We start from the raw sequence: 15,916 nt of genomic DNA, 5'->3' as shown, positions 1-15,916 counted from the left end.
TGCAATAAAGATACAGAAAACCCACATCAATGTTATACTGTAAGCAAGAGAAAAAATGCAACACATTACCAGAACATTTAGCACATCACATATAAGGTGGTAATACTATGAGTTGTGTGAGAACAAAGTTTCCTAAATGACTTGAGGCAAATGGATACTAATCACAGTGAAGATTAAACATGTAGTTGCAATGGTAATTGCCAGTTGGGGGGACATATAATTCCCAGCACCCTGATACAGAGAGACGAGAAAAAGAAATCAGGAGCAAGGACTAAAATCAGGGTCAAACTCTAATATGGAAGAAGAGGAGACAAAGAAAACGAATGAAGCAGTTTGACTTGAAACAATCATTTACACAATATAGCTGTATTATGAAATCCTCTTCCCCTCATGAAGGAACAGAGCAATGAAGCATTTTTAAGAGGTCACTCCAGGAGCATGAGGAGGAGTGACGTATCAGAAGAGAGAATTGATGGCATGGTATAACAACATTCCATGCTAAGTCTCACACCTCCACTTTCTTGTATTTGAGAAAGTACTTCAATTGTGTCCAGGAAATATAACAAACTAAACACAAACTGTAATCTTTACATACTGATATTATGCATCAATACCTTGCTAGAACAGAGTAAATGAAGACATATGTTCAGACTTAAACCACTAAAAACTAAGGAACTGTAATATTTACTTGTTACCTGAATTACAGATTTAGTATCTTTGGTATTCTTTTTCTTAGTATTATTATTAAAAAAAAAACAGATCTGAAAAATAAATCTGGTATCAATCTTTTTCAGGGATTCTCTAGGATTCTGTTATTCCATTTGCTGGGATTTTGAACAGCTACACAGTATATAAGCAAAATCCTGGCAAAGAGTTGACTCCGAAGGCTCTAAAGGACTGTCAGACTGTTAATCTTACTATGCAAACACCCATAAAAATCATGAGGGATTTTGTACTAATCTCTGTTATGGGGCCCTATTCTGTCAATATGCTGGGCAAAAATGTCTACATATGAGAGAAGAGTAGCATCTTTAGTTGGAAAAACATTTTGAAATAATGTATTAAAATTGTAAAATATTTTAAATCAAACTCGGCATTTACATTTTTCCTTTTTTAAATTATAAAGTTTCACTCACATTGTGGTTTACAGGCTTGCTAAATAGAACATTACTTCTAAAATAAACTGAAATGTTATGAGTTTGGTACATGTTTATTATTAAAGAAAAATCGAGTTGATTTAAGTAATTAGCTGAAAAAATGTCTGGTTTTACAAATGGAGTGGTCCATTTCAGAATGCTGAAAATTTAGACAAGTAATTTATGAACCCCTCCAAAATGGAGAAGAATACAAGCATGCTAAAACATCTGCTGTGGTTCTAAACATTTTCACTATCTGTTGATTTACACATCTGGTGAATCAAATCAGGAGATACATTAAAATAGATAAAAACATTAGAAATCAAACTGTAAAAAATGGCACCATACAAAAATAACCAACAGAATTATGTAAATGAAAAATTATTCATCTCAGCAACCTGCATTCTTGGAAACAACATGAAATTAAATAACAGCAGTTCAACTCAGGAATAGGGCCTACTGCGAAAATGTGGGTGCCAAAGCTCAGAAAAAAATATTTTTTAAAAAATGGGAGATCATAGTTCAAGTCTCTTTATTTGGTAAAAAAGCAAGTTTATAATTTATATTCAATCTCAGGATAATTATGGCTTACAATATAGCAGAAAAATTAAATGGAAAATAAATTAGTCCCAATGGAAATTATGTATTTTTAGAAAATAAAATCTAATGAGACACTTTTCAGAAAATCCAATTCTTGTAATTATGTAGTTTAGAAAACAAGAGAGATTGGGCCTCTAATCCTATCTCCACTCCCACATGTCACTTGCAAAATGGGAATATTTAAACAATTTTAAAAAGAAAAACAATTTAAAATGTTATTTAAAACATCCATGTTACATTTGTGTGACAAATGCCTAAAACGACATTACAGATTTTAACCAAGACCCACCCCCCATAAATTGTATGTCATATCATGTCCCAGAATGACATTTCTTTGTATTTTTATATTTAAAACATATTCAGTAAATACAGCTATCTTTTGCCAGTGGCACTGACTTAAAATTCCCATTTTACTCATGAGAAGCACATTCATTAGTAAAATCACAAAATATATGTAGTTGAAGCTTCCACAATCCACATACAAACATCAGATTTTGAAGGATTTTGCAATGTACTATTTTGCTATCATGGTCTGATTAAGGTAAGTGTTATGACCTTCAATGGTTGTACTATTTTTTTAAACACAGTTACTTATAACTCTTCTGCATAATAAATATACATATTAAAACAGTGGATTTTTTTCATTGCAATACATATTATGTAAGAAGTACTGCATATTTTTTCAAGGAAAAAGAAACCACATTATGTAAGTTTCATAACAGGCAACCAAAGGAATAATAATTAAAACAGAACACATCTGATTTATTATCAGAGCAGTGTTCTAATGGCTTCTCTGTATAATACAAGTGTCAGCATCCCTTACTCTGCATTGATTTTTCTATAGAGTTTAAATTAGGCATGAAAAGGCTTATATAATTTTAATTCAGAGTCCATGCAAGACACAAAATTGTCCACTGCACATACTCACAGTGTTTCGGTTTTCCTCTCCATCAGTCGGTAGCATGCAATCTTTGTATCATTAAGTCAAAATGCCTGTTAATTCATAGGTAATGTTGCCATGAGAGCAGCACTTCAGTAAAAATCCTCCTCTAGCCCACACCTCACACTTTTCCTAGAGCTAGCTCCATATTTCTGCTCAGAGCGTCAGTGTGATGTTACAGGTGACACCTCCTGCAGCTGATGTCAAGCTTGGTCGCAAAAGCACCACAGCAACCTCCCTACGGCACTTGCAGTCCCTAACAAACATCACTTTTGCATCTTCTGGGTCCCCAAGGGAGCTGATTCAAGGATGATTTCAGAAAAGCTTACACAGACCCTGAGCTCTCTCTTCATTAAGTCTCTCAGCATTAAACAGCTTTTCTTTCCAGAATACCGCAGCATATGTAGACTGCATCCCTCCTTTGGGGAAAAAACGAAGTATTTTTACACAATCTCTCTCTGTGGCGCAGTTAAATTTGCCTTTTTGGTACAGCACATTGCTGAAGGAACAGGTAACTAATGGCGCAGTATACCAGAGTGAATGATTCACTATGTTCTCCTTAACATTCAGGAGTAACACCAAAGGCTAGCAATGCAGCCCAGGTCCAGAGCTGATGAATGGTGCAGTGCTGCTGTTGTCATGGCAACTAAGAGGAAAAAAGCAACACCATATAAGGAGTTGTGACATGGATTCCGGGAACAATTTCTACTAAAACGCTGTGAGCCCTTCAATGCTTTAAAGCGGCAGCATCCACTCTCACAAGCTTGTGTAGAGTTTGCATTGTTTATATTTGAGCAGTCATAACAAATAGTCACATACACAATCACATCAACCGAGGAAACATTTGTATTGGGAATACTACACCAAAGCACAATGCAAGTGAATGTGCTTTTGCTCTTATTTCTAAGGTTCTGCTTGAGACGGTTAAGCAAAACATGTGACAGCATTTGGGCTAGAACCTGGGTTCCTGTCAGTCAAGAACCGCAGGGAAGGATGCGACCCTCAGGAAATGATGGAGCTTCATGCAAAGTAGCCTTTACAAAAGCAGGAACTGGAATAACCAAACTGCAGCACCATCAGCTGGCTGACTGACAGAGCAACAGTGGTAATGGTTAGAGATAACAGCCACTCCTTCCAGAGACAGAAAAGATCCCGAGGACAACCTGTAAATCAGTCACTGCTGTGCAATGAAGGCTGGCAGCACTATAAAGTACCCCGAGGCAGGTTCCAATCAGACATGGACACTGCAGCAAAAGCCAAGCCATATGTACAGTTATATAATAAACCGTATACTGGAAAAAAAGGTTACACTCCATATGGACACTAGTAATGCAACAGTAAAAAAATTCCTTTCACACTTCTACATGTCCCCTAATATGTAAACACCATAACCACAAAGAAACAAGCAAATATGAAAATTGTACCTCTTTAAACACTATTCTGCTTGTGCATGGGCGACGAGTGGGTGGAACAGTGCCTCTATAATTATAAAATCTTCAAGTGTTTCTATTATTAACTCTGTTGTATTTTATTGACCACTAATTTGCGAGCTCTCATTCTCCCACAGTAGGGCTTGAGATGAGACACTAGCCTATGAGGAAACAGCATCTTAAACTTGTTCCAGCATGTTTGGGGAATTTCTGTTTCCTTGTTCCATACACTAACACACCACCTCATTCCTCTCACCCTAAATAGCCAGAGGAATGATCAGTTTTTCAAAATATCAAACTCAAAAGTGTTTGTGGTCCCTCAGGTGTTCCACTATGAGGCTGTTTTCCTGCATCTGGGGATATAGGGAAGTCATTGCTGAGGTAGGCTCTCAACAGCATCTGGATATTGCCCATTATATAAACAGTTCCGTCTTTCTCTGCTTCTCCAGTTCAGCTCTCTGGCCTCAAGATGCTGTAAAGAAGGAATTTTAGAAAGCGTTTTGTTTTTTTGGTTGTTGTTGGTAAGGGTGTAACCGCTGAAATTTTCAGCAATTACACGCTTACACATGGGGGTGGGGGAAGAGGTGGCTCTGCGGAAGCTGGAGGTTATGGGGAACTGGCCCCTCATTCTGTGTGCTGCTGCCTCTATATCAGCAGCTGCAAAAGTGGGGAGAGGGGCAGGCAGGAGCCGATGCTTGTAGGAAGCCTGCTTAAAAGCCAGCTCTCCACGTGCACTGGCTCCTGCCTGCTCCCCACACGCTGGGAGGGGGTCCTTATGTGTAACCACAAAGGTTAACAGATGAGCCCAGGCTCATCCATTAACTATTACTCACGTATGCTGACACATCCCTCCTTCACAGTCTTCATGCCCCGTAACCTGTTTGTATGGGGTACACAGTGCTGTCACTTGATCACAAGGCAAGTAACCATACATTTTGCACTCTCAGCAATTAATTGCATAGCACCCACTCTGATTACTTTGCTGCTCATCTTCTCTCTCCATCATTAGACTGGAGATAGAAGATCACTTAGATGGTTTTGTGCGCTAGATTAGGTTAAATCTATTTTATTATTTGGGATGAGGATTTAACTACTTAGGCTAGTCAATTTACAATTAAATGTAGACATCTACTGCACCTCTATGCTGATCTGCGACTTAGTATGAGTGCAGGAACATACAGACTATCTGTTGTCTTCTGACTTGGCCTGGGGTCTCTTCTTCTTCCAGTTTCTGACAAGCAGTCTCTTTTAAGGGTTAACCCACTTCACAGATGGCAGAGGTACTCTAGGCCATGATTAAAGAGCATCAGTAGAACTGTGTACAGAAGATGGCACAAGTCTTCTCTGCACTTTAAGGTCATGAGAAATTCTTGAAGAAGATCTGAGAGAATTCAGATAGTGCTACTCATTCATAGGGGTGAGTATATTGATTTGTTGTTGAATTCCTCTATACATGAAATTTAGTTCCTCATCTGTAAATTTGTGGCTACCTGGAAGATTTACAGCCCTGAAACTGATCCAATTTCAGCCAAGAAATTGACAAGCCTCAGGCTAACTGAGCTCTGACTCCTGAGGGATACAGAAACCCTGCAGCAAAATATGCCTCTTTAATACAGACATAGATCCACTTAGCCAGGATACATAGAAAAAATATGTCACTGGCAAACAGCAACAATTACCATGGTAAGGAACTTGAAGATGACTCAAAACACCAATAAAAAGCATCAGGGCAAAGATGAGTAATGGTCACAATTTGGTTACATGAAAAAGTTCACATCTGTCTTCTCTAAGGTTATCTATACTACTCCCTCTTGCACAAAAAATATGCAGATGAGGCAAAGCGTGGAATATTGCCATGCCTCATTTGCATAATTAATGTGGCTCCGTTTTTGCACAAGAGGCTTTTGTGCAAAAAGGAGCCATCTACAGAGCTCCTTTTTGCACAAAACCCTCCTCTTGCGCAAGAGCCAGTCTTCCTCCTTTTTTCAGGAAGAACAGCTCATGCGAGGGGGGGGGGTGTTTGTGCAAAAACGGACCCACATTAATTATGCAAATGAGGCATGGCAATATTCCACGCTTCGCCTCATCTGCATATTTTTTATGCAAGAGCAGGCAGTGTAGCCATAGCCTAAAGGTGTTTGGAGAGAGCCATCTTTAAGATCAGTGCAAATGAGAAAACTATCTGCTTCCCCACTGCTTTGATACTTTTCGTGATTTCTCACTTGAATTCCATGCAGGCTATGAAAATCTTGACATTTGGGCATTCTCCTAACCTTTACTGGACAGAAGACTGGTATTTTGGCATTTTTCTGTATCAGCTTTGCTGTTGAAACACATCACAGGTGCTGCAGAGCTGCCATTAACACCTTATTTTTTTCTTGGATCTGATAAGATGAAGAAAGGGAAGAAATACTTCACAGATGGAGTTAGTTTAAATTATTTGTGATACCTGCTTTAGTCAACAGTCAGCACCTACTGATGGTTTGTGATTTCATGGGCTAGATCGTTTAATTCCTTCCCCTTTGGGACAGAAGGCTCATTTGCCTCCCAATGGCTTGAGTAAGCAGAACTATGTGAAACAGATCTGAATCTGGACCAGCTGCTAGAAAAATCGCATTTACCAGAGGAACCCCATGATACGTCACAGACTGGCTACTTCTGCAACTCCTCCTATTACAATGAAGTATGGAGGGAGAGGAAACCCTGACCAAAAAAGCCCAATCCCACCAGGCATCCTATTAAAGGACCTCACTGTAATGGTTTGGGATGCCTGGGATGACAACTGAGGAACTGAGATACCACTGTGTCATTCTATTCTGCCACCCTGGGCCTGCCTTAAACTCTGCTTGCTGAACCAGACAATAAGGCCTGCTCTAGCAAAGCACATAGGAAGGGCCACCCTCAGGTACAGAAAATACAGAAACTCTGGAAAGACACACTGCTTAAGGGATTTACAATAGTATCCAGATGTTCATCTCCCTCTTGGAGTACAAAGTTCATCTTCTTCTTCAGTGTGAAGTAAAGTGGTTCCAGGTTGCCTCTGAGTTTGAAATTACATAAACTGAGTTATATTATAAACCAAACATATATTTATTAACTATGAAAAGGTGTATTTGAGTGGTCAAAGAGGTAGCATACAGAACAAAGCAGATTATGATGAAAATAATACAAAGAACTCAATCTAAGGTAGATTCATTAAAACTGGCTACAAATAACAATTTATCACCCTAGATACTAGTTAGGAAGAGTCTACCATAGGCCAGATATATTTTTAGTCTGGGTTCAGCAGTTCATCTTGACCCTCAATTACAACCTTTAGTTTCTAGATATTTTCACGTATCTCATTGTAGCGGGAAGGCAGAGATAAGGTAAGCTGAAGACAATCATTATTTTCCTCCCATGCCTTATAAAGAATTTCCATAGGGTGGGAAACCTTTGTTCCATTTCTCCAAGACCTTTGTGGAACATTTCATCAGACCAAGGAGTTGGCTAACATGGGGTGACCAAATCTACTGAATCCATCATGTATGAGTGAGTACCAATATGGAATGTCCCCAGCAAAGCCAAGCTTATTCATAATCTATTGTACTAGCTGATGGGCCATCAACCCCTGGCTTTTGCATTGTTGTACCTGATGGTGTCAGCAGTGGGGGTTACACAAAGCTACAAATACGAAAAACAGATACACTTCTAACTTCATCTACATGTACAAACAAAAGGGCTAATCATATTTAGTAAATCATAACCTTTCCAATGACATCTTACATGAGCCATCTTGCATAAATCATACATCATTTATATACCACTTTTTCACAAAGCATATGGAATATCATGTCACACTCATCACAATTAATCCAGAGATTCCACAAAGATTACCACCGTGCCTTGTTTGAAGGCCCAGAACTTGAAGAAGAAAAGATCTTTCCAGAGTGGGAAAGATCTGCACCATGTTGGAGGCACAATCTTCCTGACTTTCTATGCTCTGAAAAGACACATGATCATCAGACGGCCCAGAAGGAATATCTGGTCTAATAATATCAGGAGAATTTGGAGCTCTAAGTGACACTAAGCTCTGAGGGTGGTCCAAGGAGCAGAATTATCTTCAGATACTCATGTAGGGAAGAGCGCACTAACTGTGGATCCAAGAAGTTTCAAGCAAATGCAGAATTTGTGTCCCCTGCAGATTTCTTTCCTTCCCCACAGAACTGACTTTCTGACAAGCAATTAACAGGAAGCTGAAAAAGCAGCCATGTGCCCCTCCCCAGAAGCATGGACACACCATTTTGAAGGAAATCTTTGGGTGGCGGAAGGGGCTAAGGATGTCCCAATCCATGGTTCCTATCCTGCAATGGGCTCAGCTGCTAGTAAAGGTTTTGGCTTATTGGATCATTTTGAAGTGTTCTCTACTGAAAACCAAAAATTTCTGTTTGTTCTTTTCAAATATACAGTAAACACATATTAAAACCTGGAAATATTCTAATGGACTGTCATAGGATGAGGTCACATTTCATGTAGATTTAACTCTTAATTTTGGCCTGTAACTGATTTTGTATCAAGTCAAGGGAATTACGGAATTTATAATTCAGGTTCCATTGATGTTACAGAAGTGAGAACAAGGCCTTCTGGGGAAGCAAAGCTATATAGAGGCAAACTACTTTTCTCAATAAATGGAGATAAGACCTACTATCGATGGGCCTCTGCAGTGACCAAAGTTTGGGCATGATCTCTGGTGAGTGCCCAACTCAGAAACAGCTGACAAGGTGCCTGAAAGGGGCTGTGCTAAGGAATGTCTGGCAAGGAGGCCTTAGAGGTCAGCCAGTCTGGGAAGCAGTTCTAAAGAAATGGTAAAGAGACTGTATGAGGTGGCAGTGGGTAGCTGCTTCATACCTGAGGGCCTCTGGGCCAAAGCAGATGGGCAATATTTGTCCATTATCCAATATACTGATTTTTCCCCCAAAATTTTAAAGACTTTCAACTAATTAAGTACCCAGGTCAAGTATTTTAAGTACCTGACTAATTTCATGGTTCAATCATATCTATGTCAGTATTTTTATCCGTGAAAATCAATGAACCAACCTCAACTATATTATTACATGAGACCCTCATTTGTTTTGGAGAAGGTAGTTTTTAGCTTGCTAGCCTCACCTTTCTTTACAATAGCTTACAAAGATTCTAAGGCTTTGTCTATACTACAGTTTTGCCAGCAAAAGACAGCTTTTGCTGACAAAACAAAGGAGACATACACACTACAATACTACTTTTGTCAGGAAAACTCTCCTATTCTGCTGATGAAATAAGACCATCTTGACAAGAGGCATAAAGCTTTTTTCATCTAAGTTAAAGCTACAGAGCATCAGTGTAGATGCTGCTGGTGGTTATTACAATAACTGGCATGCCCCGATATCCTACATTGCCCATTGGGACTGCTCACGGTTTTGAGCTCAGGCCAGGTCTATACTTGACCTGGAAGGTCGGCTTAAGGTACGCAACTCCCGCTATGTAAATAAGGGTTTGTCTACACTACAGCACTAATTCGAACTAACTTAGTTAATTCGAACTAAGCTAATTTGAATTAGTGCATCTAGACTTAAAAACTAGTTCGAATTAGCGTTTTGCTAATTCGAACTAGCATGTCCACACTGAGTGGACCCTGAACTGAGGTTAAGGCTGGCCGGAAGCAGTGCCGGCAGGGCATCAGATTAGGACTTAAGAGTGTGGAGCTGCTGCCTCAGGCTAGCTGAGGGCTGTGCTTAAAGGGACCCGACCCCCACCCCGGACAGACAGTTCTCAGGGGTTCCCCGCTTGCAAAGCAGTCCTGGCTTGGAGTGCCCTGAGTGCCCACACTCGGCACATCACAGCACTCGGCCATCAGCCCGGCTGCACTTGCCACAGGCTGCCATCCAGAGGGGGGGAGGGGTCAATCAAGGGGCTTCAGGAGAGCTTCCACCCCGAGAATCCCACAGAGCCACCTCAGTCCTCCCCATCGGGGGCTCGTACCCCATTCCTCCCTCACCTCCTTCCACTGACCCCTCCCTAGCCCCCCTTCCTGATGTACAAAATAAAGGACACGTGTGTTCAAAAATAGAAACTCTCTTTATTGAACAAAACTCGGGGAGACTGGGAAAAGGAGGTGGGAGAGGGAAAGAGAGAAGGTGGGAGAGGAGAGGGCAACTAAAATGATCAGGGGTTTGGAACAGGTCCCATATGAAGAGAGGCTAAAGAGACTGGGACTTTTCAGCTTAGAAAAGAGGAGACTGAGGGGGATATGATAGAGGTCTATAAAATCATGAGTGGTGTGGAGAGGGTGCATAAAGAAAAGTTCTTCATTAGTTCCCATAATAGAAGGATTAGAGGACACCAAATGAAATGAATGGGTAGCAGGCTTCAAACTAATAACAGAAAGTTCTTCTTCACAAAGCAAATAATCAACCTGTGGAACTCCTTACTGCAGGAGGCTGTGAAGGCTAGAACTAGAACAGAGTTTAAAGGGAAGTGAGATCAAGTCATGGAGGTTGGGTCCATGGAGTGGTATTAGCCAGGGGGTAGAAATGGTGTCCCTGGCCTCCGTTTGTGGAAGACTGGAGATGGATGGCACGAGACAAATGGCTTGGTCAGTGTCTTCGGTCCATCCCCTCCAAGGTCCCTAGTGTTGGCCACTGTCGGCAGACAGCCTACTGGGCTAGATGGACCTTTGGTCTGACCTAGTACGGACATTTTAAGCTCAGGGCTCAGGGGCGGGGGTCTCAGTGGACCACCTTGATTTTCATGCAAACCTGCTCCCGGGTGGCCAGGCTGGCAGCTATCCTGCCCTAGACGGCCACTTTCCTGTGCCTAGTGCGGAGGTCGTGGATGAGGTCCACGATCTCCGCACTAGACCAGGCGGACGCCTGCCTCTTGCGGACCCAGGCAGGCTCCCGCGAGCCGCCAGCCTGGTCCTGGGAAGAGGCAGAGGGCTGGGTGGCAGCGGGTGGCTGCCTCGAGCCGTGCCAGGTGCAGGGTCTTCTGGCTGGCTGCTGGCAGGCTTGCACCTGGCACGGGCACTGTAGCCAGCCCGTGCCCCTTTAAAGCTCAGGGGCCGGGAGGGGGGCAGACGAGTTTCCCTGGTGGTGCCCAGAGTGGCCACCAGGGAAAGCTGGGGAGGGCTAGCCTCCCACTAGTTCGAATTAAGTGGCTACACAGCCCTTAATTCGAACTAGTTAATTCCAACTAGGTGTTAGTCCTCGTAAAATGAGGTTTACCTAGTTCGAATTAAGCGCTCCGCTAGTTCGAATTAAGTTCGAACTAGCGGAGCGCTAGTGTAGCGCCTATCAAAGTTAATTAGTTAGCTGTTAATTAGTTAGTTGGCTGTTAGTTCGAATTAACTTTGTAGTGTAGACATACCCTAACATAGCTGTAGTTGACATAAAAACATAAGAATGGCCATACAGAGTCAGACCAACAGTCCATCTAGCCCTGTTTCCTGTCTAATTAGCTATTACGACTCAAGAGAGAGATCATGGAGTCATGGATAGTTCTCTGAAAACATCCACACAGTATGCAGCGGCAGTCAAAAAAGCAAACAGAATGTTAGGAAATCGTTTAAAAAGGGATTGAGAATAAGACAGAGAAAATCTTATAGCCTCTGTATAAATCTGCCACCAAGCTTGGCATTATCTTCCCATCAGGAGGTCAAAGGGAAGAAATGCTCCTGTAGGCTTCCCTTACTCCTCACGACTGTGAGCTGCACTGTATACAGCTATGCAGACATGCACTCCTCCGTGTTCAAAGCTCTGGGAAGTTCTGACAACACAGTTCTCACTAAGGTGCATGCCTGCGCCGCTGCACACAAAAAATTCTCCGCCCACCCATCTACTTTGTAGAGCTGCGCAGCAGCAGTCACCTTCCTGCTGGTGAGGAGGTGTGCGTGTGGGGGGTCGCTGGGGAGACGGCTGAAGTGGCACGGTGTTGGAGCCACTGGGAGAGTGTGTCTGAGAGTGCAGTGCGGGGGGTTGGGGCTAGGACCTGCCACATGGTGACCGAGGCCGTGTCCTACTGCTTGGAGGGGGTGGGGCCTGCTCCAGTGACCAGGTCCTGCAAAGTTGTAGTGGTGGGGGGGGGCTGCTTCAGTGGCCAGGGCCGGGACCTGTCATGTGTTAGGGGGTGTCAGGATGTGCTCAGGGTACTGGGCCCAGCTTAGGAGGAGGGAGATTGCTTGGGGGGGAGGGAAGGGACCTTTTTGGGGAAACGGGGCTGGCTTAGGGGGCTGGGGGCCTGCTTGGGGAGCCAGCTAGGGGGGGCTGGCATCCTGTTTGACAGGATTTGCTGGCTCAGGGGGCCTACTCGGGGGGCTAGGGCAAATCAAGAGCCTGCTTGGGGGGCTGGGGCCGCTCTGGCAGCTGGGGCCACGCACACAGGCTACACAGGGAGCAGCACTCCCCGAGAGGGGGCAATGTCTCACCTTCTTCCCAAGAGGTGGGGGGGCTGCTACCCTGGGAGAGTCCCTTAGGGTATGTCTACACTTGCCCCCTAGTTCGAACTAGGGAGGTTAATGTAGGCATTCGAAGTTGCAAATGAAGCCCGGGATTTAAATATCCCGGGCTTTATTTGCATTTTCTCGTCCTGGCGCTATTTTTAAATCCCCCTAGTCCAAACTAACTGCCCGCGGCTACATGCAGCAGTCAAACGTTTACTCAAACTAAGTCTTTAGTTCGAGTTAACTGTTACACCTCATTCCATGAGGTTACAACTCATTGCACGTCATTCCACGAGGTGTAACAGTTAACTCGAACTAAGGAATTAGTTCGAGTTAACATTTGACTGCTGCGTGTAGCCGCGGGCAGTTAGTTCGGACTAGGGGGATTTAAAAAAGGCGCCCAGATGGGAAGATGCAAATAAAGCCTGGGATATTTAAATCCCGGGCTTCATTTGCAACTTCGAATGCCTATATTAGCCTCCCTAGTTCGAACTAGGGGGCTAGTGTAGACATACCCGTGGAGACCAGCACCACTGGTGGGTGCCACAGTGGCACCCTTCCGAACAAGTGCACGTGACCTCATTGTTGGCACATAAGGCAGCTCACTCTGCCCAGGGATGGAAGATCTTGGAGGGAATACTGTCTGACAGCTGAGCATGAGGGTTTGCACCAACAGCAAACAGCAAATCATTAATTCAGAAGCCTCCTCTCTACCCCACACCAGGAATGCAGGAGCAGGAAGACTCCAGCTGCAGGGGGGAGGAAGGAGGAGGCTCCGCTGAGCTGAACAGAGCCAGGGAGGGAGGTGGTGGATGAGAGACAGAGGAAGGGTCCTGCTCCCTCTGCCTCAGAGCTGTTTGCTTCTGGCTGCTGTCCAAACTTAAATGGACCAACAGCTAACACACCCTCTTCCGCAAAACGCAGGCTGTCTCTCGTACACACTCCCCCAACCTGCACTGGTTTCTAGCTCTCCCCCCTGCACACGCACACACTTTCACACACTCTCCTCCCTCCTCCCCACACTTCAATTGAAAAGCAGCTGGAAATCTACTAGGATGCCCAGGGACCAATGGGTTTGCCTGCACCACGCGGCACTGTGCCTAGCCCATGAGCAGTGCGCTGCCAAGTTCACAGCAGTGAAAAATGTGGCATGGACTAGGGATGTGAACGACTAGTCAACAATCCAATAAGCAAATGCTTAGTGGACAGTCAGTAACAGAGGGGTAGCCGTGTTAGTCTGATCTTGGTAAAACAAAAAAAGTAGACCCATTTCTTCTGCCCCACAAAAGCTCATCAACTAATAAACCATCTTGTTAGTCTTTAAAGTGCTACATGACTGCTTATTTTGTTTTAGTAGATAGTCGACAGACTAGTCGACTAGTCACTTCCCCTCTCCCCTTGCTGTCTCTATCAGATAGAGGCAGCGGGGGGGGGGGGGGGCGGGGAGGAGGGAGGGAGTGCTTCAAAGCAGCAGCAACGCGAGGAGCCTGGGGTCAGTTGGTGACTCAGTGTCCCCAGATGACTCCAGGCTCCATTCAGCAGTGCCGCTTTGAAATGCTGAGGGGAGCATAGGGCCAGTGGGGGACTGCTTGAGTTTCTCGCTGGTCCCATGCTCCTCGCAGCGCTTTCGCTTTTGAACTGTAGCAACAGACCCAGGGCTGTTGTTACATTTCAAAGGCAGAGGCGCCGTCATCGACTAATCGAATATTCGATGCAAATTCATAGTGATCAATGGCTCGATGTCAGGTTGACGGTCGGTTTCTAGCGGAGTGCCCCAAGGATCGGTTCTAGGACAGGTTTTGTTCAACTTCTTTATTAATGACCTGGATGAGGAGATGGATTGCACCCTCAGCAAGTTTGCAGATGACACTAAGCTAGGGGAAGAGATAGATATGCTGGAGGGCAGGGATAGGGACCAGAGTGACCTAGACAGATTAGAGGATTGGGCCTAAAGAAATCCAATGAGGTTCAGCAAGGACAAGTGCAGAGTTCTGCACTTGGGACAGAAGAATCCCAAGCATTGTTACAGGCTGGGGAGTGACTGGCTAAGTAGCAGTTCTGCAGACTGGGATTACAGTGGGTGAGAAGCCGGATATGAGTCAACCGTGTGCCCTTGTAGCCAAGAAGGGTGCATTAGGGTGCATTAGGCGAATCATTGCCAGAAGGTCTAGAGGAGTGATTATTCCCCTTTATTCGACTCTGGTGAGGCCACAATTTGAGTATTGCGTCCAGTTCTGCCCCCCCCCCTCACTACAGAAAGGATGTGGACGCATTGGAGAGGGTCCAGTGAAGGGCAACCAAAATGATTAGGGGGCTGGAGCACATGACCTATGAAAGAGGCTGAGGGATTTGGGTTTGTTTAGTCTGCAGAAGAGAAGAGTGAAGGGGGATCTCATAGCAGCCTTCAACTTCCTGAAGGGAGGTTCCAAAGAGGATGGAGAGAGGCTGTTCACAGTAGTGACAGGTGGCAGAACAAGGAGCAATGGTCTCAAGTTACAGTGGGGAAGTCTAGGTTGGAAATTAGGAAAAACTATTTCCCTAGGAGGGTGGGGAAGCACTGGGATGGGTTACCTAGGGAGAGGGTGGAATCTCAATCCCTAGAGGTTTTTAAGTCTCAGACTGACAGAGCCCTGGCTGGGTTGATTTAGTTGGGATTGGTCCTGCCTTGGGCAGGGGGCTGGACTTGATGACTCCTGAGGTCTCTTCCATGATTCTATGACTATACAATTAGACAATTAATCAAAATTTAACATCCCTAGTATGGACTATGAAATCTCGTCTCTCCATGAAATGTAGCTACAGTGGCAGAGTTGCACTATTATCACCCTTACTTCTGTGCTCCCCTCAGAGCTAGATGTTGGGAGAGCGGAGGCTGCTGGAGTGTCCAGCTTTGAAGGCAGTACCACTAATAGTAGAAAGGCAGAAATAAGGAGCGGTTGTCACTTTTGTGGGAGGTTGGGCTGGCCTTATGGCTGGGTACTGTTGGCAACTGCCCAGGATACCAGTCAGGAGAATACCATGATCACAGCCCCCTTGCAATTCCCACACACGACACACAAAGTCAGACTTTAACCCAGAGCACTAGGTCCAGAGCTGGGGAGGAGCAGGACAGGGGGTGCCCTGACCGGAGGCTCTTGCTGCTACTCCTGGCTGGGCTGGGGAGGAATGAGACTCTCTTTTGCAGCTTGGCTGCTCCCAGGGGTGGGTCAGACCCATCCCAAGGAACCTCTCCTGGCTTCAGAGAGCTCTGTGGATGCTGGCTGGGAATCCAGCTCTGAAGGCAGTGCCACTGCCAACAGCAATCTAGGGGTAAGGGTGGTAATATTGCCACCCCGCCACAATAGCTTTGCAATCCTCC

The 15,916-nt window shown here is 44.5% G+C and overlaps 1 protein-coding gene across 16 annotated transcripts in view; it reads right to left on the bottom strand.

The window, feature by feature from the left end:
• Positions 1-15,916, bottom strand: part of TANC2 (tetratricopeptide repeat, ankyrin repeat and coiled-coil containing 2) — a 711,362-nt gene that overhangs the window by 273,360 nt on the left and 422,086 nt on the right. The window contains exon 1 of one of the 16 annotated variants that reach the window (XM_075911627.1): positions 2,665-3,002. The exons of the other annotated variants lie outside the window; for them this stretch is intronic. The gene's annotated coding sequence lies outside the window, so the exon portion shown is untranslated. Of the gene's footprint in view, positions 1-2,664; positions 3,003-15,916 lie in introns of those variants that run through there. 16 annotated transcript variants of the gene reach the window in all.

Source organism: Pelodiscus sinensis, chromosome 29 (genome assembly GCF_049634645.1).
Source record: "Pelodiscus sinensis isolate JC-2024 chromosome 29, ASM4963464v1, whole genome shotgun sequence".
In the NCBI taxonomy this organism is placed as follows: Eukaryota; Metazoa; Chordata; order Testudines; family Trionychidae; genus Pelodiscus; species Pelodiscus sinensis.
This window is presented reverse-complemented; position numbering and strand designations above follow the sequence as displayed.